The 23228-nt window shown below is 41.4% G+C and overlaps 1 long non-coding RNA gene across 1 annotated transcript in view; it reads left to right on the forward strand.

Annotated features, from left to right (window-relative positions):
- Positions 1–23228, forward strand: part of LOC133468553 (uncharacterized) — a 66006-nt gene that overhangs the window by 869 nt on the left and 41909 nt on the right. Inside the window, exon 2 of the long non-coding RNA XR_009785519.1 lies at positions 22590–22687. This is a non-coding gene — a long non-coding RNA (uncharacterized LOC133468553). The remainder of the gene's footprint in view (positions 1–22589; positions 22688–23228) is intronic.

Here is a 23228-nt window from a genome sequence, read left to right on the forward strand (position 1 = left end):
CATCTGTTATTTTTACACATTATTAACCAATTGAAAGTGTTGAAAATAGCTCAAGAACAAATCTATGAACTCTTTTGAACGCTCGGCTGTCTGAGAAGTGTCGTAAAGCTCCGCCTCTTCCCGCTCTCAACGGGAGCCTTGTGGCATTATGTCGTCTCAAGATTGAAAATCTTTTTTCAGACAATGACAAGTAAAATAGTCGGGCTAGCTACATTTAGTTTAGCCCGTTTTGTTAAAAATGGATTGCTGTAATGCTTCGGTGCAGAAGGAACTGGTCAGCCACGAACTAAGTGCGTGCAGATTCATTTCCATCTAATAAACTGCTTAGTCAGCTTGCATCAGTCATAGCACTAAGACCTTCGAGAAAGTGTTTGAGTAGTGATGAACAGCAAGGTGTTTTGATTTGCATTGTAAAAAAAAATACAAGCACGATTATACCGTTGTCTCCCCTTTAATTGAGAATTGCAGTAATGTTTTCACGGAGCTCTTTAGGCGTCCCAGCAGGCGGTCCCGTATGGCCTCAAGCTGTTCGGAGGAGTCTGGCGAATCGACTGGGCAGGAAATTGGAAAAGTTGTGACACGCCAACATTTTCTTTTTGCCAACAAGAGAAATTGATTTGGCAAAATGTCCTCCGTGGAACACCAGCTCCCAAAAGTCTCATACATACCGAACACTAACAACAAATGTGCGGGTGGTCATCATGAAGCGTGACTCATTGTCAGGGAGCAGAAATGGAAAGTTCACCCAGTCCTTTTCTGGCTGACCACCTTATGCTGAAGTAGACGAATGTTCGACAAAGCATCCCTCTTACAGAATTTTAAAAACACTTTTGTGTGTGTGTGCGTGCGTGTGCGGTTGCGGCCTCCCATCTGCGTGTGATTGAAAAGCAGCTCCTCTGTCAGTCGGTCGGCTCTTATCAGCTTTCCTCAGACTGTGTGACGCATTCAGGAGGGCCTCGGCTGACACATCGGAAGCCCATCGACGTGGCCTCGAATGCGGAATTCCTCTCCGTCTCCCTGCCTCATTGCTACTATAACCGAGATGCCAAGTGTTCCGATTTCGCCGTATTTTGTTACGGGCAGTTGCCATATGTTCCGCTGTTACAAACAAGTTGAAAATGTTCCTGAGAGGAACTTTCACTCGCTAAGTTCACTCGGGGCTAGAGCGGTACGATATCACGAAATACAGTGGTGCCTTGAGATACGAGAAGCAACGACAATTACACTTTGCGTATTTAAAATGACCACATAGCTTAGCTTTTAGTCCCCTAGCTTAATGCTAATGCTAACATGGGCAATGATTGGCATCAATGTGGCTGTGTTATAACCCTTTAAGCAACGGCTATTTGAACACAAACAGTGCAGTGACACATGTAGACAGACAACATAACAGTGCTCACAGACATATACTGTATTCTTTATCCTCTGTGAAGAAGAGCCATATGAATCCCAGTTGTAGGTTGGAAACGCCCTGCTGCAGTATGATTGACTGCGACATACAGACAAGAAAGTAAGTGTGACGTATGAATTAGCTTTTATACTACCCTCAGGTCAAGGGGCACGCAACAGAATGAGCAGCACAATGTGCATTGAATTGAATGAGAAAATGTGACAAGAACGGTTGAATTCTTTTAAATTCTATTGAATTGTCATTACTGTATGTGTTGCAATTTTTTCTGATTAAAAAACACATTGCAATATTTTTTCTTTAGGTTTTTTTGGGGGAGGCTGCACCATATTAATGGCATTTTCATTCTTTTCAACGGGAAAAGATTGGTTGAGGTACAAGTGTTTTGAGTCATGAGCGTGGTCAAGGAACAAAATAATATCGTATCTCACGGCGCCACTGTCTATCGTAGGGCAATATAAAAATGGTCTACCGTACGATATAACCCTCTCTCATTTTTGTCATTTTGATGTGTGGGGTATGGCGTTAGCTGTGTTGCTATGCTAATGTAGCGTCCGAGACAGTAACACAACAGTTGCCTTTATATGATGTGTTCCTTGTGCCACACTTTCCAGGACATGAGCAATCACCCTATGCTTAATCCAACTGTTACACGAATGTAACAGTTGGATTACATGTACAGTATGTTCATTTTTTTTTGTCATTTTTAGTCGTGTATTCTAAAATATCACAAGGACTTCGACCAATGTCTTCCCCTACATACATTTAATCAATAACGACCATATTTGCCTCGCCCGCAACTCTCCCCTCATTTAATTTGAGCTTTAGTGGCATGTATCAGACCCCTTGGCTGTGCTTGGACAGGTCCATTGGTATGCAAGCTGGCGTTCACAGAGGGAAGGATAAAAGTGCTAATCAGTGCCAGTGAAGCAACTCGAGTCCCAGAGCACAAATGTGCCGACATCAGCAGCGCCGCCAGACCGTGTGTGTTATTGCCAAGCCAGAGTCAGCCGTGTCAAAAGAGGTCGGACGGAGGTCACTGTCTGCGACTCCAAATGTTATGACTGCGTGACGTTTGCGAGGACAAATTGTCCTGAGCGGAGTCATTGGATGCACTTGCGTGAATCACATCTAGTACGACCTTGGACACTCCGGGCCATATGCGCCGCTCACTTGCAACTGGAGTGAAATTGATGGAAACGTCAAGGAAAATAGGGAATCTAGAAAGCTGATAAAAACGGGTTGGCATCAAATTGCATGCTCTCTCCATTAAAGTTGGGTCAAAAAGAGGAATTAATATTCATGAATTCAAGTAAAAAAAAAAAATGTGACCTTCAGATGCCAATTTTAGACCTTCCACAGGGAAAAGTGCAGCAGTATAGCGCTCAATCACTTTTATAGCTTGTTCAACATGGAAATGGACTTGATTTTATTTTGTCTTGAGTGAAAGCCTGTGAAAAATGATTGGATATATTTTCAGCAAACCTTTTCAGCAGTTAAAATGTTCAAGCCTCGATTTTGTTTCATTTGCATTCAACTGGAACACATTATAAACGTAAAACACCGCTCACACTAAACACGCTACCATTTGGTCAAGGGGAGCACGAGAAGCTAAAGCTGGGCACGTGCATACCGATAATCGGGACAAATTTGAGAATTTTCCACTAGTCCTATCAAAGTCAGCAAAGACAGATGACTCTGAAAGGGTAATCCTGAGCGATTATCATATGGTGTGGGGCGTGTTAAGAGGAATTTTTCCTCCCCAATTTGCTCAAAAAAATAGGTCAATGGTTGATGATCGTAAATGTTACAGTCATGGTTTTCCTATTGGACATTTATGTAGCAGGGACCTAGTATCGACCCTTTTGGGACAGCACTAGTTTTTCTACTGCAACACCAGACAATATTGACATTCACGCAGTGTAGTAGTACATGCTGCTGCCTTTCATGCAGGTGGCGCCAATTACATTTCTGGTCAGTGCCCGAAAACTCAGCCACTGCTGGTTCCAAGCACGGATTAAAAATGGGCGGGTTTTGTCAGGAAGGGCTCCAGCATTAAACCTGTGCCAAATGAATCATGTGAGTGACTTGCCGTGATGACCCCTGACTGGACAAGCCGAAAAGTCACAACAACAACATACTGTAAAAATCTGTGGACTTAGTAGCCCACCTTGTGAAACACCGCTAGTATCGATCTACATGAGGTCCTCAGTTTACGATGGAGTTGTTCTTTAACCTATGCTACCACAGTAGTAAAGCGTTAATTACAGTAATTAGCTATATAGAAAACACTTCTAGGCATAAATATTAAACAATCAAATGAAGCAGTAAGTATGGCGAAGTGTCTTTTTGTGCTGAGTTATCACTTATTCTTACCTTGCAGTGCTAACTAGTTCATTGCACGCTGTTCTTAAATTCAAAAGTGCGTATTTCTGGAATATTGTAAATCAAAGCTATCTATCCGTCTTATGGTATTTAGCCTTTGTACTGTAATGAGGAGTAATTTTGACGTTGATGTAGAGTAGACCCTAATATTGAGCCTAGTGTAACCCCACCCGTGTATAGTGTATCGTATAAATCAGATGCAGGGCTGAATACCGATCCAAATGGTTCGAGGTGTGCAAATTGCTTTTAAGAAAGTGCACAGTTAATGTTTTATGTACTTGGTGTTGTTTTAGTCATTCAAATTGGCCAAATGTGGTGTGGGTCAATGTTGTTGGGCAAAGGTGGTTTGCAAAATTTACAACATTATTTTAACTTATTTAATTGTGACTCCTGTGTTAGCTCTGATCTAAGCCGTCGTCCTTTGGAATGCTTTTGGAGCCATGTGACCGCAATGTTTCTGTGTGGCCCCGTCCCCTGCGTGACTCGCCGGCCTAATCTGCCATCAAACAGTCCCACGGACCTTTGCCTCCTGCAATGGCTGCCCACTCCTCATTAGTCCGCGTGTGTGACAATAGGTGTGATGTAGAGGGATGAAATCAGAGGCCAGGTGGAGTTATGTTCATATCACACACAGACACACACACACACAGACACACACACACAAAGCACACCATGATGAATAAATGGGGAGCGCAGCATTGGGGGAATTGTTTCCTTTGTGGTAGAGTTGCAATGTTTACAATGCAATTTCCCTTAGGGGCCCCCTAATATGTCACTCTAATAAAATCCCCCTCTCAGCCTTGCCGAGAGAGTGAATTTATGATGCGGATGTGTGCTCAAGCCTCAGCTGTCATGCGCATGTTCATGATGCAATTTATTTAGTCCGTTCATTCCTCACCCGTCTATATTTAACTTCAATAAGCAAAGATCAGTTTTTAACCCGGTAGTAGGAAGTCATCCAAAAACATTTATAAAAATAACAGCCCCAAACACCTTTTTTTCCCCAAATGAAGGAGATGTATGACATGGTGCTGATATATTCTCTCGCTCTGCCAGCTGTTGCCACTTAGCACTATGCAGCTGTGGTGTTTATGATCAAGCTAAGTAAAACAATCATCGGCGAAATATATATATATTATCCCACATCTGTTCCAGTCGGACGCTTCGCCGGTGTAAAGAGGTTTGCTGGTGCGATGAGACCCCCGCACTGTCTCTTTAGGGCCCTTCGGTGCACAGTGGTAGGTTAGATTATTTGCAGTCTCTATAGGAGCCCGGTTGGTCGCCTCATACCTACACTCGACAATTTAAATGGTTCGTTAATCCTCAACATTTTCTACTGTTTGAGCTTCATTCCTGCTTTTCTTTTTGAATAGGATTACAGTTATCCCTCACTGATTGCGGGGGGTTGAGATGTTGCCTATATTAATAGTTTAAATCCTAAATATACCTCGAACTATGATTTAAAAAAAATTATAAATAAATAAAAAAATTTAAAAAAAAACACTCATCTTACAACAATTATAGTGGTGCCTTGAGATACAAGTGACCCGATTTCTCAAGATATGAGTTTTCGTTAGGAGGATTCTTTGCTTTGACTTCGGAGCAAAAACTTGAGACTTGTTTGATGGCAGTAAACTCAGCTCACTTCACAACAAGCAGCAGTTTTGCGGATAGTAAACAATTCAGGCTGCCACTCCCAGTTGAAGTTTACTGTCAACTAAACATGAAACAAAGAGAATTACATGTTGTGTATTTAAAACAGCCAAAATCAAGAATGCTTCAGCTAACTTAATGCTAACACATAATGGAAAACACTATTGACAGGCTACCAATTAGCATTGATAGTCCCAATGTTTTAGCCCTTTAAGCTACCGATGTTTGAACACAAACCAGACCAGCATATGTAGACAAACAATATCACTCACTGGTACATATTATTTATCCTCTGCAAAACAAAACAACTAATATTATTGCAACGTAGTAGTGACTCTTACTTATCTGTATGACTGTATTATACTGGGCGGCACGGTGGCCGACTGGTTAGAGCGTCAGCCTCACAGTTCTGAGGACCCGGGTTCAATCCCCGGCCCCGCCTGTGTGGAGTTTGCATGTTCTCCCCGTGCCTGCGTGGGTTTTCTCCGGGCACTCCGGTTTCCTCCCACATCCCAAAAACATGCATGAATTGGAGACTCTAAATTGCCCGTAGGCATGACTGTGAGTGCAAATGGTTGTTTGTTCCTATGTGCCCTGCGATTGGCTGGCAACCAGTTCAGGGTGTACCCTGCCTCCTGCTCGATGACAGCTGGGATAGGCTCCAGCATGCCCGCGACCCTAGTGAGGAGAAGCGGCTAAGAAAATGGATGGATGGATGTATTATACTGCCCCCGGTGGCCATGGGGGGCACACCCAAAGGAGCAGAAAATGAATTGAATGGAAACATTAAATCATGATGCACAAACTGTTTAATCCTTTACATTCTATTTAATGTTATTACTCAGTTTTTATAAAGTGCAATATTATAGAGTGCTATTTTCCTTATCAAAAACACATTACAATAATTTTTGTATTTTTCTTTGGGTGGGAGGCTGGACTGGATTGACATTTTCATTCATTCCAGTGGTGAAGTATGATTTGAGATATGTGTGTTTTGAGTTATGAGCATGGTCACAGAATGAATTAAACTTGTATCTCAAGGCACCGCTGTATGTGCTCTGTGATTGGATGGGGACCTGTCCAGGGTGAACCCTGCCTTTAGAGAGCTTAGTAAACACCTGGCAGTCTGCAGTTGAGTAAATAAACACCTCGGGCCACTAGATGACAACAGAATTGTTTTTTTGTTGTTGTTCTCCTATGTAGCGAAATCTGTTTAACCGGCTTGTTGTTCCAATTGAGTCAGTCTTTATCAGCTAACTAGTTCTTTCCTCGTTGACGACAGGAACTGCAATTAAGTCGAACAAAGCTTTTCTCTTTGAGACATTTCACTTTGTTGCAATCAGCTCAGCAGCTGTTTGTTTGGCTTTTTTTTCCCCTCCAATTTTGTTTCTGATTGGAAAAATTAAAGCGGAGAGTCTCCTGAACCAGCACTTACTTTTTACAGCCACACACACACGCGCAGGGAAAGGCAATGTTTGTTTAAATTCTGCTTGCCAAATACTGACGCTGTGAAACCCATCACATCGCTGTGCTTCACATTGTCCTTAGTGTATGTTATAGAGAAAAGTTTGGAAATGAGCACAGTGTCAGTTGAGATTACAGGCCAGACAGTACGTCGATAAGGTGAAGTCTAGCATTCAATGAAATAAAATGGCTCTCTCAAGCGGTGGCACTGAGCGTTAGTCAATACCAGTGGTTGTTTTCTTTCTTTTCTTTTTTTAAAGTACACAATCAATAATTTATAACAGTCACGGAAGTCCAATATACTCGCTGTGCCGGCCGGTGTCATTTGTGACACTGGCACAACTCAATTAACAGAAGCAATGAGACAGCAAACAAGGAAATAAACACCTTGGGGATTGTCTTTATCTTCCATGTCAGTGTGCGAACAAACAATCATAGTTACTGTCTGCTGCTACATTAAGGTTGCCGACGGCGTCAATTACATTTTCGTATTTGGCTGTCTGATTTTTGGCTTGCCGATGCAGCTCACCAAATCTTGCTATTGCGGCAATGGCTGACCCTACAACAATGCACTCATTCACTGCCAACTGTACTCTGCTTCAAAGCAGAGTTCCCCATATTGCCAGCCGTTTTAGCCTGATCTTTCTAGACCCACTTGAGATTGTGTTCTGTGACAATATAAGCTCCGAACCTATCAAGACAAAGAGCGTAAAATCTCTTTCACCAGAAAAATAATCGTTTGGTTCTAGCTTTTTCCATTCTTTAGCTTGCTTGCCGTTACAATAAAAAAACCGTCTACCGTTCCACAAGGCTTGTTACTCAGTCCACAGATTTTATACTCGTAATTACAGGTGTCAAACGCAAGGCCCACGAAAGCAAATCAGTCTACTTCGTTTCTCGCTAAAATCTGTACAAAAACTGCTAATTGTCCAACCTTGGATAAGCGGGAAAAAATGGATGTATGGTTTCATAGTTATAGTGGCCTTCCGATAGAAAACTTAACTACAATGTGACCAGCGACAAAGAGAGAGAGAGAGATTTTTTTTGTTTTGTTTGTTTCAGTAGGTGTGTCGCAAAATCCCAAATAAAGTCCAGTTTTTGTGAAAGTTTTATGAGAATTCATCATGGCCCAAAAATGGTATTGCCTTTTGAAATGTTGTTGTGTCAGCTTTTTTAACAAAATTGTATCAAACAACTTGAGTATGCCTCATGCGGTGCATAACTCACTAGCAGTTAAACCGAGTGAACTTTTCTGTTGGTTGATCACTTGTTTCAAAACAAAACATCCACTTTTTCTTGTAAAAGAGCATTGGTGAGAGCAGAGCTGCTATAATGAAACTCAATTTCAGGCCGGACAACTAAACAATGAGCTGAAACAGGGAAGTGTTTTGGAAGCGCCAGCGAGCTGTAAAGGTCACACTTCTTCGAGAACTTGAAAAATCGGATTTTCATTCATTATTCATTGTCACCACTAGAAGACATTATTAAGTGATCGCGGGAGTTCACAAGACTTCGTACCTGTTGACTGCAGCCTCTCGAAAGAAAACGCGCTGGTATGTTTCGTTTTTTTGTCATAGCAAATGTGCTTTCTCTGGTATCCCCGCGGTGGTTGGAAGGCGCTCACAATGGGATTTGTGGTCAAAAAGCTCTCTGGCTCCGTGAGTGATCGGCAAGTTGGATGTCAGACTCGGAGCCCGGAGTCGATGTTTTATTCCAGACACGGCTCGGGAATCTAGCTTCTCTCCTTCTCTCTCAAATGGTAGTGCAGTGACCTTCGCTATTCGCAGTGGGTAGGGAGTCGGGACCGGGCTGCACAGCAAATAGCAACAATCTGCACATAACTGTCAGCAATTATAATTGCATTGGAAAAAAGAACAACTTCCAATCTATTTAATTGTTATTATGATATGTTTCTATAAATCACAATATTTTAGATTGCAATTTCCATCCATTCATCCATCCATCCATTTTCTGAGCTGCTTCTCCTCATTAGGGTCGCGGGCGTGCTGGAGCCCATCCCAGCTGTCATCGGGCAGGAGGCGGGGTACAGCCTGAACTGGTTGCCAGCCAATCGCAGGGCACATAGGAACAAACAACCATTCGCACTCACATTCACACCTACGGGCAATTTAGAATCTCCAATTAATGCATGTTTTTGGGATGTGGGAGGAAACTGGAGTGCCCGGAGAAAACCCACGCAGGCACAGGGAGAACATGCAAACTCCACACAGGCGGAGCCGGCGATTGAACCCCGGTCCTCAGAACTGTGAGGCAGACGCTCTAACCAGTCGTCCACCGTGCCGCTCCATTCATTTCAATGGGGAAAGATTTATTAAACTTGCATCTCATCTCAAGGCAGCACTAGTGTGCATGTCTCCATGCAGAGTTTCTCTCCTTTCTCGTGTGCCCTTGACCCCCCCCAGCTCTTCGCGCTTCCATGTTAAACAAATGTTGCCTCATCTCTCGTCTGACTTAAGCGCTCTCTCTCTCTCTCTCGCTCTCCCCCCCTCTCTTTTGCTCTCTCCCTCACTCTTTAGCCTTGCAGCCTTTGCATCAGCACACACTCCCTTCCACCTCCCCGCCCTCTCACTCCTCCTGCTGCCCGCCTTCTCCTTGTGCTCGCCTTCTCAAGCCCGGCGGAAAATTTGAGTCAATAATCTCCAGATGTCACGCGTGTGCTTTGAATGAGAAGAGATGAGGTTGGGGGCCTGCAATTTTTTGCAGCCTTGACTTCTTCAATCGGGCATTTTCAGTTTCCTTCTCCTCCTCCTCTTGACAGGCTAGAATTCCTTCTACCTTCAATTTATCACTTTAAACATTTTTTCCCCCTTTATTCATCCCTTGTTGTGAAAGGAGCTGGAGGAAAAGTAACGGCTGTGTGAATTCACCTTATTCACGCTATACCTCCACAGTTGAATACTACATAGTTCTGTCTTTCACATTTCCAGCAATTATCTTCATTATCTTAGCTTGTGTAATGTATTTAGAAACAAATCGCTCAATTCACTGTACAGGGCCTTTAAGCACCAAAAGTACTGTAAATATATTTTAGTGCTGTTTATGTGGAATGACCAAGAGTCAATACGTCTGTCCTCAAATGAGCTTAAGTGTTAATAATTTACATGGCTGCTACACGTGAAGGTCGTTTCTATTTGCTTGAGCAAAAGTGGCCAAAGGTAGCACTCTTTTATTGGCTCGGTTTGTTTCACGCCAGCAATTGTGGGACCATGAAATCAATCTGTGTGATCAATGATTTAATTATTACTGCTCCCAAAGAGAAAAGAGTAAATGGCTTGCTTTACACGCAAGCCACCATGCACAACCAAGGCCGGTGATGAATAGCCCCCGCGGTGTTTTCGCCACCTTTTTCAAGGTGGCTGGCTCAACAATGTGTATCCTTGACGATGTTTATGTGTGTGACATACAATACGTCATGTGTTTACTGGTGCATGTGTTACTATCAAATCTCCGCCTGTGTTTTTTTTCCCCTTTTCGGCTCACTCCTGCCCTTACATTTTGCTGTAAGGTAAAGGAGCACAAAGGATGTTTTTTTTTTTTTCTTACTCCAAGGCTCCCCCTATCTTTGCTAAGTGGAACATACATTTAAATTCAGCGGTTCCCGACCCCCGAGTCTCAGAGTCTGGAAGAAGTTTTATTTTGAAAACCAGATGAAGCTGCCTGTTCCTCTGTACACAAGTCAAATCTCGGTCATGTGATATGATGGTAAAAAAAGGTAAGCCTGCAAGCTAGCAAAAATAAATAAATTACAGAAGTCTGGGGGGAGATTCTCCACAAAGGGGAAAAGGCCAAATGATGAGAGAAAAGAAGAGCCTCGAACTTCCAAGAAAAACAAAGCTGCCTTTAAGAGACCTTTATTGAAGACTCTTGATGGTGTACAGAGTGAGGAGGGGAGCGTGAGGACCCATGTTCCGAGTTCTTTTTTGGCAAATGGCTGGAACTCGGAACTTTGTCATATTGTGTAAAATGGGTTCAACAGAGGGCAAGGCGTATTCCACATGGCAAACTTTTATTAACACTCAAGGCAATAATAAGCCTTGCGGTCTGCTGGGCAAGAATCAGACAAGTTGGGGGAACATTGACATAACATCCTGTCGAAGATAGAATAAAAGCACACAAGTATAATTTCCCCACACTTTTCTTGAGTCACACGGAGGCTTATTTAGCAATAGCACTCCAACTATTTTGTACTAGTTCATTGAGTGTGACTGTTAAATAAACTACCATGTGGCCCAAGAAAGTGTCCGTATACGGTGCATACTTCGTGCTTTTTTTTTTTTTTTTTGAAGGTCTGACTTTTGATAGAATGTGTTGTTGCCGAGTAGACCTTGGGGCTTGTTATTGCAGTGAGTTGTTAATAAAAGCTTGCATTTTGGTATCTTCCTTGACATCTTGAACCCTTTAAACACAACATACGAATTGCTTCGGATGAACGGGCATCAATCCCGGGAAATGAATGGCTGAGTCGTGTGTTTTTTTGTACAAAAAAAGGGCAGATGTACAAAAACAGGGAGAAAACATAAGATGAAAAAATTGTTGAAAACGGAATCATATGAAAACTAGGGATACGGAAACTGAGGTTCCACTGTAATTTGTTTTTATTTGTTTCTCTGTTGGTCCGTCAAAATATTGCTTTATGTGAAACCGGTCCGTGGTGCAGAAAAGGTTGGAGACCACTGTTATAGATCATATCAATAAATACAAATTAGGAGTTAGTGTGGCCCTTTAAAATGTCCTTGTGCCATAGAAATCTATTCTCATTCACTCTTTAATAAAGACTAGATGTCCAAATGCCAAAAAAGTTCTCAGTCATCTTTCATAATCATCAATTAAATGTAATTTGAAGCACAAAAGACTACAAATTTATATAAACTGTCCAATTTTCATGATCACACAGTGTTTTCGGTTGTATTTCATCTGTTATAAAAGCATTGCACTGAATCCTTTTGCTACACTAGTACACTAAACAAATGACATATTTCATGTAATATTGTTTTGTCAGCCTGCTTCATACAGCGTTAATGTGTTAAACAAAATACTGAGTTGACCTAACATGAGCTTTTGTGTGTGTGTGTGCGTGCGTGCGTGCGTGCGTGTGCCTGTGTGTGTGTGTGTGTGCGTGTCAATCGCTGTCTCTGTCTTTTGACTTGAGTTTATTTCATTCCATGCTAATAACTACATTTACTCATATCATGTTTCCCTATTGAAATGAATTGAAATGCCGTTAATCCATTCCGTCTCCCCCCAAAACCAGCGCAACATTTGTTTGTTACATGTATTGTTTAAACATGTAAGTTGTGGCCCACAGCAGCTCCTGTGTGAATGTGCTCACATTTGGGTTTTATTGTTCATTTAACAGCTGAAAAGTGCATCGGTAACTATGGCTCTCCTTGTCCACATGCTACGTACGGCATTACAGTAAATAAGTATACTGTAAAAACCCATTAAAAAATGGACTTCTGATAGGTTCATACTGACAGTTTTAACAAATGACAAAGTGATTTTGGGGGAAATTGCAAACTTCCCCTTTCATTGGAGGATTTAACGCTTGCTGTTGGCAGTTCTTTGCTTTATTTTAAAATTGGTCCTGCACTTTTGCATTTTGTTGTTCCCTTACTGTACCAAATGTGAACTGAGGCATGGCCTTAAAACCAAGTGCGTACCGTACACACCGAACTGGGACCTCGACGAGCACGCCTAAAGCGACTTTCCAAATGTGAAATTTACCATGAGACTCATTGCCCAATTTTCGTCGCAGAAGCTGGTGGTGATGTTGCCACGCATGTTAATGGCTATGTGAACCCGCTTTTGGACGTTCTATATGAAAGGCAGATGCCGGCTCTACCGTTAACCCCTCTGTGTCAGGAAGGCAGTACCAAGCACATTCTTTTAACGTCTGTGTGAGTGAAACATGGTTAAAGTTGAAGTCTGTGACAAGGACAATCTCCCAACCTGTCGAACAGAAAAAGCAAAAGGTGAAATTGAACTCCAAAGTTCTTTGAGAACAACATCTATTTGCATATAGATGCGCTTGACCTTCCCAGCAGCAAGACACCGGTTCTTCATTGCTGGGCCGGCCAACTTTGGCAGCAATTATGCACAATTATAAGTGTTTTTTTCTTTTAATTCCCGGATCAGTGGTGCATGAGGGCCGAGGCCTGGCTTTTAAGACTTTGTCATTCAAAAACACATTACACAACACCCAGAGAGAGGTTTTGTTCCGTTTTTTATTATTAAGTCAAGTTCAGCGCTGAGCTCAAGCTATTTTCTTATCTTGTACGGACGCTTGGAGAACATTTTAAACCCAAATATTAGAACAAAGGAAATGTTTGCTGGAACCCCAAATGTTCCTGATGTCCTACAATATAGAATTTGCACCGTATTTTCTGGAAAAATATCCAATGAAAGTCGCACAATAATAAGCACCACAGGATGAATTCAAGGCTTGTTTTTCTTTTTATTTGGCTTTTTAAATCCTTTATAAAGGGCATCCACAAATTTTTGCAACTGAGTTGAAATGCACTTATTCTTTAGCACGGGTGTCAAACTCATTTTTGTCACAGGCCACATTGTAGTTACGATTTCCCTCAGAGGGCCGTTATGACTGAAACCATATAAATCATATTATTACATTTCCACAACAAATTGATGGATAAGTAGTTTTGAAATCATAAATCATGGCTAATAGTTTATTTAGCTATTGTTCAAGTTACTGCAAAAAGAGGTTTGGTAACAAAAAATGTTTTTGCAATAGCTTAACATTTATAACATATGACAATTTAGAAATTTTGGTAAAGATTTTAGCATGAATCATTGAAGTTGACACATGATTTGCTTTCGCGGGCCACATAAAATGATGTGGCAGGCCGGATCTGGCACCCAGGCCTTGTGTTTGACATCTGTGCTTTACAGGTTTACAATTTTGACATTTATGTAGAGCATAATGTCAAAATCAGTGGACCTAGTATAAAGCCTTGTGGAATGCCACCATTATCTGTCTACAGGGGGTCCTCGGTTTACAACAGAGTTCCTTCCCCAAGGCAAAAATATGCATTAGTCTATCACCAGCCTACGCGAATGCAGTAGTAAAATCATCTTTTTTCTGTACCGCTAATCCTCATTAGGGTTGCAGGTGAAATTTTACTTCCTAATTCTTTACATTTTATATAATTATGTCAATAACTCCATGTTTTTATAACATACAATACTGTAGATGGCTATTTTTGATTAATGGCATTTCCCTTAATTTCAGTAGTGAAAGTTGATTGGCGATGCGTGTGTTTTGCGATACGAGCATCACGGATTACAATTTATCTCGTAAATCAAGCCAACACTATTTTTTTAAGTTGTTACTGTTTCTATTCAGTACAATCCTGTGCTATTTTTCTTATTTAAAAAATATCACGATGCCGCTCGATATAGTAAGTATACTGTACATTGCAATTAGTTAAATTAGTTAAGTTATAATGGGGAGTGACCGTATGTAACGCAAAGCTTAATCAATCATTTGAAACATTCAAAGGCAGATCAGTAAGCTCCGTTGCATGCTTTGAATTTATCAAACGTGGCAATCATGTTCCTTGGCGGTCTTCATATCTGCACGCTGCAGCCATTAACACGCCTCCCACTCAGGCTGGATGGCGATGCAATCTAATGTAACTGTCTCTGCAGGAGTCAGCTAAAGCGGTGGCTGTTGGAAGATTAACGGACGGTAGGCGGGTATGTCGTGGAAACATAAAAGGCCCACAATGTAAATGACCGCCAGCCTTCATGCTGTATGTTAATCATTTGCTAATTTTTTAGCCATGCTTGCAGTGTTCCCCCGCTTTATAGCGGTAAACTATATCTTTTTTATGGATTATGATATTATACTTGGGCAGCATGGTGGACGACTGGTTAGAGCGTCTGCGTCACAGTTCTGAGGACCGGGATTCAAACGCCGCCTGTGTGGAGTTTGCCTGTTCTCCCCGTGCCTGCGTGGGTTTTCTCCGGGCACTCCGGTTTCCTCCCACATCCCCAAAAAAACATGCATGGTAGGTTAATTGAAGTCTCTAAATTGCCCCTAGGTATGACTGTGAGTGCGAATGATTGTTTGTTCCTCTGTGCCCTGCGATTGGCTGGCAACCAGTTCAGGGTGTACCCCGCCTCCTGCCCGATGACAGCTGGGATAGGCTCCAGCACGCCCGCGACCCTAGTGAGGAGAAGCGGCTCAGAAAATGGATGGATGGATGGATGGATATTATACTTACTGTAATTCCACATATGTCACAATTACGAACAATGCACAATAAACTAGTTTCCATAGCGGCGTAAGTTTCCATAGTACTGCCATACTTTGTTTTTAATTTGTTCAATATTTATGGCCTGTGTTTTACATACAAATATCCATCCATCCATTTTCTGAGCCGCTTATCCTCAATAAGGTCGTGGGAGTGCTGGAGCCTATCCCAGGTGTCTTCGGGCAGGAGGCGGGGTATACCCTGAACTGGTTGCCAGCCAATTGCAGGGCACACATATATATTTACTGTAATTATGACTTCACTACTGCTTTAGCGTAGGTTATTGATATTCTATGGAGCGTTCTGAATTGCATACAAAATTGGTTATGTCCTCACCTTAAGAGTGGAACTCTTGTTGTAAACAGAGGTCCCCTGCAGCATGAAAAATAAAAAAGTGTGACGTAATCTCGATCCCATATGGCCTGCTCCTTGTGGTCATGTATAATGAAAGTGAGGTCTTAAATTTGGATGAAGCAACTTTTAAAAACAGCAACAATTACACTAGCTCAGTCCTGTGATCTTTTTAGATGAAGCACTTAATGGCCATTTAATCCTCCTCAAAAGGAATTTGTATCCTCAGTCAAGAAACTGAGCTTCTTTTGAAGTCTGCCTATTTTATTATTTATCAGTCTTAAATTTACCCCCCAAATAACTATTTTTGCATCTCCCTTTGGCTCGCCACTGTATGACCGATTTTGTTTGGGTTGGAGGGGGATTGAGTCAAAAACCCAATTAAAGTCTCACACAGAAGCGAAGAATCAAAAACCAACTGCAGTTATTGGATTTTTGCTGTGATATATAGTGTACAGCACATATAACATTTTTTGAATGTGTGTACCGGCAGCACAGATAGCAGATCTTCCCATTTCCTCATGCAAATACAACCAGGGTCTCGCTTTTGACAGCCCGCAGAGATCATGTGACGATACGATGTCTGCTCACCCATGCGGGCAGCCTCTCGTGTGGTCTTTTTTCTCGTCTCAGTCGCTCACGCAAACTCTTTTATTTGGCCGTAAATGCCAGAGCGATTAGCGGTAATTATGTGCGAGTCCACGGAAGGCCCATTCATTGTTACTTACACACCAAGGAACATGAACAGCAGCGCATAGAGGTAGAACGGGAGGCTCTTTTGGGAGAATTGTAAGTTTTGGGGGTGTATTTTTTCACATTGCTTTGTTTCGTTTCCCTCGTCAACACATTCACACAGTGGGACATTCCAGCAGAGTTCATACAAAATGTGGACATCCTCATGTTTTGAACACCCAAAGGAACGGTTTTGGGGGGAGGAGGGGAAATCTGCCTCAAAAGTCGCACAGATCAGCCAGTTTGAAGTCACCAACCCAAACAGCAGCTCAAACGAAACATTTTGAAGAAAATCTGCCTCTAAAGTTACATAGAAACTTTAACTTCCAAGAAGAGTAGTCATTGTTTTCAAGGAAAAACACAAAACGCTACCATAAAATAATAAATGCTTTTTTAAAGTGGAGCTCTAAATGGTAGTTAAATAAAATATTTAAAAAAGGCAGAGAATGGTGTTCCGTAAGCATAAGGTTCTATACCAGATCCACTGATTTTTATATTATGCTCTTTATAAATGTCAAAATTGTAAACCTTTAAAGAATTAATTGCTGAGCCAATTTAAATTCAGTTGCTAATGAAAACAGCAGCACTACCATATGTGAAGCCTCCCCATTTAATATCCATCCATCCATCCATCCATCTATCAATTTATTTTCCACAGCCTTGCTGTAAGAATCGTTTCTGTTGTTAATCCAAACTTTATAATGGCCAGGAACATTCTTTGTGGCATTAGCACTTGCTTCGGTGCTAACGTTACTGCTTGTACTATTTCGTTACTGCTTGTACGTTACTGCTTGTACTATTTCAGACTTTGATTTATTTATCACTTTGATTTATTTATCACGAAATGATGTCCAAACAAAGCAGGATTATGTTAATGTAACCATTTGTTTGAATGCTCAACATATTCCCTACTAACACACGGGGTTCACAGCAATACATCACTAACACAAAAGCAAGAGGCGATTTCTTACTAATGCCTTGTGATGAAATATAATGTAAAAAAACAAGACAATCAATAATCTTTACATGTTGAAAGTCCCAGGAGGCTCTTGGAAAAAAAATAAAAACACAAATAAGAGTGGATCAAAACTCTGAAGAGCAAAAGCAGAGTGAATGGAACTGACAGCAAGCCAAAATCAAAGGAGCAAGAAATTCAATCCCGATGGACGACTGAGTGATGATGAGTGTACATTGTTGACTATATCTAGTTTATGTAGCTGATGATTATGCTTCTAGGCTGGTTTCACGTGGAAACACTGACCCTCTGTGGCAGCAGACACATCAAGAACGTCTTTTTATTCAGTGCCAGTGCAAAGGGTCTGGAAGTGGACTCCTTCAAACCGGCCTTGTGGGCTGGATTCAATTAGTGGAAACCCCCTTGTGTAGCCCAGCCTTCTTTGGTCCCCTCCATAATCTTTGTCCTGACCCAAACACCTGCACACAAACTCCCCTGAGGAGCAGAGGTGACAAATGTAGTCATAATCTGTATTGAAAGGGAAAGTTTCAAGATTCCCTCTTTTACCACCATTTTCCTGATTTACCACACATTGGTAAATCTAAAATCTATTTTAGTCGCGTCAAATATGACCTGTGTTCACAAACGGTGTAGCACCTGTAACAAAATGACATTTTGAAATATTTTCATTTTTCTGTATTTTGGGTTCAAATTTCAAGATGAAAGAATGACATTTAGGGTGTTTTTATTGCTGTCAAATGTCAAAACAACAAAGTAACAAAGTACAGTGCGGCTGGTTGTTATTATGATTATTATTCGATAGACCAGTTACACAGTGACAATTATTGTAGAATGTAAACATTAGGACAAACAAGTAACAAAATCATTCAATTATCCTTTTAACTAAATTATTATATTAATTATATTCATAATTGTTTTACTTTATTGTCAATATTTTTATATTGACTAGCTGCCACTCATCAAGTGTTTGTACTGCTTTACCTCCCGTCACTGGTAAGGAGACCCTTCCTTTGAGGAGAGCACAGTTTTCTGTTGCAGCAACATGGGAGCTAGTGTAGCAGCAGCAATGACTGCTGAATGCTTTACTCTCACACTCCATAAATAACTTAAAAAGACGAATCGGCTGCAGTATCATCTGCACAGCAGCTTTTTTTTTTTTTTTTTTTTTTTTATAGAACCACAGGTAAAAAAAAACAAAAAAAAAACAACACTGCAAGGGTGATTTTAGGAATGGGTGCATTTGCAACCGGCTTGCGTACACTAGCACCAAAACGCTGTAGGGAATAACCTCCAGATAATTGCTTTCATGCAAATTTGCCAACGTGTGAATAAAGCATCACGTCGAGACTTCGAAATGATTTTGTGCAAATTTAATGCAACGGAATGGAGCGGACCTCTTCCGAAGCGCCACTGTCGCATGTGGGCTCGTTTTTTACTCTTGCGGAAATGTATTCAAGACTTTGTTTGAGGACTTTCAGTTATGAGCTGAAGCAGCGCGATGACTATTATGGGATTTTCTATATGTTAACCAACCAAGGTCGTTGCCATGGTTTTACTTTAATTAACGCACCCTCAACTTCATTTTCATGTGCGTAACATACAGAACATGAGATACTGTGCAGAACAACACAATTGAATGAGATCCAATATAAAAGATGAATGGGGGGGGAAAAAATCCTTTACAAAAGTGAATAATGCTCAGCTTTGATTGACACTGTCATAGAGGCTTCCATTTATCAATGTTTTTTGTGTAGAACTTCGAAGGATCCTTTTGCACGCTTTGAGACATTACTTTGTCACAAGAATATAATCGTAAAGGTGTGTGTGCACAACACAGGGATATTGGTATTCATTCAACCTGAAATGAGACATATGTAGCATTTTAGTAGTCTGTAGCATTAGTAGGATTTTTGTAGTCCGTTTTCCTTAAAATACCCCAAGGATCAAGAGTTACAGATAACGCCCGCATTTTTGCGACTCGGCATACGACATGTTTTTTGTGCTCAGGCCAAAGCCATGTCTAATATGAAAATATTGCTTTGGTGGCATCTTGGACTGTTGAAGTGATGGGAGGAGCTTCATTTAGTTTGGGCATAGCCTCGTGTAATTGTTTTGCTGCCGCCTTGTGCCATCTAAACCTTTTTGGGTGTATTTCAATTACTCAGATTTTTGCTATTCACGGATGGCTCGGCTCTTGGCACAATTTTCACCCATTTTTTTGCCACACTGAACTGAGCCTTGTTGACGAGTTGCCTTTTTGAATGGTTGTCATTAACATGACAACCAGTTAGGGCAGAGGTCACTAACAGGCAGACTGCGGTAGTAGTTGTATTACTAGTGCAGCACAGTATTTAAATTGCATACCAGTGGTCTAAAAGTGACACTAGTAGTGGAAAAAGCATTACTAGTAAGACTTTCATTCTACCAGTGTGCCCTAGTCATTCTACAAGTGCGCTGAATTGTCTCGCTAGTGATGACAGAGACTGTACTAATAAATGGAACTTAAACTGGATATGGAAAGAAAAATGCAGTTTTCAATTGATGGGCTTGAGGGTTCAACCTTGATGCAAAATGAATGGACCTCAGACATTTTCCTGAGGAATTCCACTTTAAATTACATATTTTGGAACACTATTGTGCACATGATACGATAGGACATCATACCAACAAAAGTGGTGAGACCAAGGAAAAAAGACTTGGCCCCAAGCTCCCCACTACTTTGAAGCTATTACCAACAAAATGCACACCTAGCACATTGGCTCCTTGATGAATTAATTCCACTATTGATTACTGTGGCTGCTAGTGAAGTGCTTGCACAAGGGTGCTTTATAAGTACAACTTCATCAATAGAGACTCAGGTCCTCTTACACCCAAGCAGAACTTCATGCAACCGAGCCCAGAGAGTGAGCAAGCTACCTCGGGAGAGAGAGAGAGAGAGAGAGGGTAAAATGGGTGGTAGTGCCAGGTGAGCTGATGATGAAGATAAGGTGCAGATTGGAAGGCGGATGCGGCAAGACAGAAGGGAGATAAGCGATAACGAGGTGACAGAGGTGACACCGATGGAAATTAAAACGGGGATTAAAGAGACAGCGCGCGTCACAGGAATAACCTCTGCTTCCTTTCTCTCCTTGTCAACTCATATTTCTTCATCTCTTCCCCGAGAAGAAGAACCTGCGACTTCTCTGCTGGTCATGCCCTCAGCGCCCGGTGCTCATCTGACTGGAGCGACAGATTAACTGTGTGGAACTCTCTGTGTTTGTGTGTGTGTGAGGTGGTTTAAGTCAGATGGAGGATTTCTTCCTCCATGAACACAGATCTGGGAACAGCATTCCCTTAAACCAAATCCTTATTCCCACCACCCAAGTGGAAACACAAGCAGGCGTGTTACAAGCAGCTTTGCACCACCAGAAGCCAACATGCATAAGCACATCACACCGTCTGCACATGGCTTCCCGCTTTTATAGCGCTGCATGTTCCAGCTTACAAATTATCATATGGAGGTTCCTCGGTTAACGGTTCCTTTCCCTAAAGTGCTGACCTAATTTGAATTTGTACTGAACACAAGCCCAACGCAGTAAGAAAGTCATAATTAGGGTAAATATTTGTATGAAAAACACTTGTAGGCTATAAATATAAACCAATCACATGAAAAACTAAGTACGGTGGGAACTGAGCATGCCTTCTTGTGCAGTGTGACCATATATTCTTACGCCCCTGCGCAAACTTTGTATCGATCTCTAATCTTTTTTTTTGTTTTCTTACTGGAAGTAATTTTATGTGGACCTAGTACAGAAACTTTTAGAAGCCCTCAAGTTTCTTTTCTTTTTTTTTTCCAAATTTTGACATTTATGTCACATACAACGTTCTGTGGACCTAGTATAGAGCCTTGTGGGACACCATTATCTATCAACAAGGGCTTGGTTTAAGACGACATTCCCGCTCTATGGTAGTGGCTTTCCCCAAATTTGTAATTTTTGTATCATTAGTATGTATCATTAGTTTCTTTTCAGATTAAGAGTTAATATGAATGTCTTCTTGGAAGTCCCCAGATGTATCCCAAGTTGGCTGTTGCGATACGTAAGACTGAGACCTTTGACCCATACACATGATGGATCACACGTCGGGACACGTCGGGGTGTTCGGGATCACTTCCTCCAGTCAAAGAGGCCAATTAGGTTTGACGATCAGCTCTCATTAGCATAATTACATACAGACACGCTGCGGCCGCTTAATGAGGAGAGATGAGGGATGGACGTATCCTCCCCCTCATGCAATGCTTCACCCTTAATGTAGGAATGAAAAGAAATGATCACGTGCTTTACTCCAGGTTACTTATGTTCTACATGATAATAATTAGAGTTGCAAAGGGGAGGGAAAATGTTAAATATATTCTAGAAGTTATCATTTATTTGCTTAGCTTGCATTAGTATTATGGACGATTTAAGATGTCTCGCCTTCGAAATGATGACTCAGCATCATCCGATGGAAGGGCGCCTGGACCAAGGACGTGATCGGATGTGGTCGGGTCGGGACAAGTGTTGGTCCAATATTTTGTGTTGTGTCTTATTGCTTAGAATACTATGTCTGGGAAAAACCCTCTTATTATCAAATATTATGTGTCATGTCTTATTGTTTAGAATACTATGTCTGGGAAAAACCCTCTTATTATCAAATATTTTGTGTTGTGTCTTATTGCTTAGAACATTATGATTTGTAAATCCCTCCTATTTCAAATAAATGCAGGAGCGAGGGGGGGGATTGTTTAGAGCGTGTTGAGAGGCTGTGATCTGAACAATCTCCCATACGCCCTCCTCATGAGAAAAAGAAACCAGCGTCTTCATTCCTTTTGTGTCTATTTTTGTATAATGTTGGGTAAGATAAATCCAACAGAAAATTACGGTAAATGTCCATGGGAAGTTAAGAAGGGGAGTTGTGAAAATATTCCAAATTGGAAACTTTATGGGACTTAATGGAAAGGTATCACATTTGAACATTAAATTATTTTTTTTTTGTCATAAGCACACATCCATGCAAAATAGATAGCTCTGTTTGTCCAGATGGATCTGGCGAGGCCATTACAATTCCTTAACTGGGCAATTTTTTTCATTCCACTTGAACGGGTGTGTATTTGAAGCTCACTTTTAATTCGAATTTAGGCTCGTAACAAGAAAGCAAAAAATCGAGCAAGTGATGGCCCAAGAACTTCCTATTAATTCCTATGGAAACTTTGAGGTTTTCTGGAATTTTGCAACCTTCATGATAATGAACATATAATGGGGTGCACAGTGGTCTGAATGTTTTCTCTCTCCCCCTTCCCTTTCAGCCTTTGATTCTTCCGCTGCTTATTCTGGTGATGGATCGGAGGGGCACCGCTAATCCCGGCATGCCACAGCAGCTCTTTTTGGAACTGCCGTGAGAGAGGTAGCAGTAAAAGATTTTTTTTTTTTCCATTTTCCCTTCTTTCCCGATACAATGGGAGAGCATTATTCTCCCCTCATGCTTTTATTCCCACTAAATTAGCACATTCTGACTTTGAGAGCTCATTAACATAATCAGTGTCTTCAAAATAAAATTGTCATGAATTATTATTGATAATATATAATTACAAGTAATTTGAGTCAACTTCTTATTTCAGAAGTGTGTATGAAACTGGGAGGCTCTCTCACTGGTTTGGAATCATTGCTCTCGGGGGAGCCCTGGAGCAGACTACACGCGCACAATTGTTCCTTACTTGTGCTTTAAAGACGTCCGAATTAGCATACACTCATCTGAAATCCTTCCTTCCATCTCTTAAAGCGCGAAGGCTGCCTCTGTCCTCATATGTGCTTGTTATTACCGAGTGCCCTCTCGTCACTCATATTTATTGGAAATGACATCCCCCCTCTGCCTTGGGCATTCAAAGTCTGAACCATATCCGTGTGTGTGTGTGTGTGTGTGTGTGTGAGCCATGTCGGTGTGCTAT

This window comes from Phyllopteryx taeniolatus, chromosome 18, assembly GCF_024500385.1.
Source record: "Phyllopteryx taeniolatus isolate TA_2022b chromosome 18, UOR_Ptae_1.2, whole genome shotgun sequence".
Lineage (NCBI taxonomy): Eukaryota > Metazoa > Chordata > Actinopteri > Syngnathiformes > Syngnathidae > Phyllopteryx > Phyllopteryx taeniolatus.